Raw genomic sequence first — 386 nt, forward strand, 5'->3', positions numbered from 1 at the left:
GGCATGAAATATTTCTATATTCCCACGCTCTAAAAGTTTAGCCATGCCCACAGCAACATACTGTAATCATGATCTATGTTTTCAGAGAGATTTGTTAACTATTTTTGATCGCACGGATAAAGGATTATTGTCCATGTCATGTACTGGTTTACGGTACGTCGCGGTAAAGTTATCCTCCAGTTTATTTTACGATTAAGTGGGCTGAAATGTATGTCATTGGTTAGCTGATGCATGAAGGCCTAATGTACACGAATCCCTCTGCTTACCTCACAAGCTCTGCTTCATCTTTTATGCATGGCGCTACCCCTTTCATGCAAGCTTGTGTATCGTGCTAAGTGTAATCAAGATTATCATATTTCTGTTTGAAGACGATTCCTCGCCCGATC

The sequence above is a fragment of the Penaeus monodon genome, chromosome 29 (genome assembly GCF_015228065.2).
Source record: "Penaeus monodon isolate SGIC_2016 chromosome 29, NSTDA_Pmon_1, whole genome shotgun sequence".
In the NCBI taxonomy this organism is placed as follows: Eukaryota; Metazoa; Arthropoda; class Malacostraca; order Decapoda; family Penaeidae; genus Penaeus; species Penaeus monodon.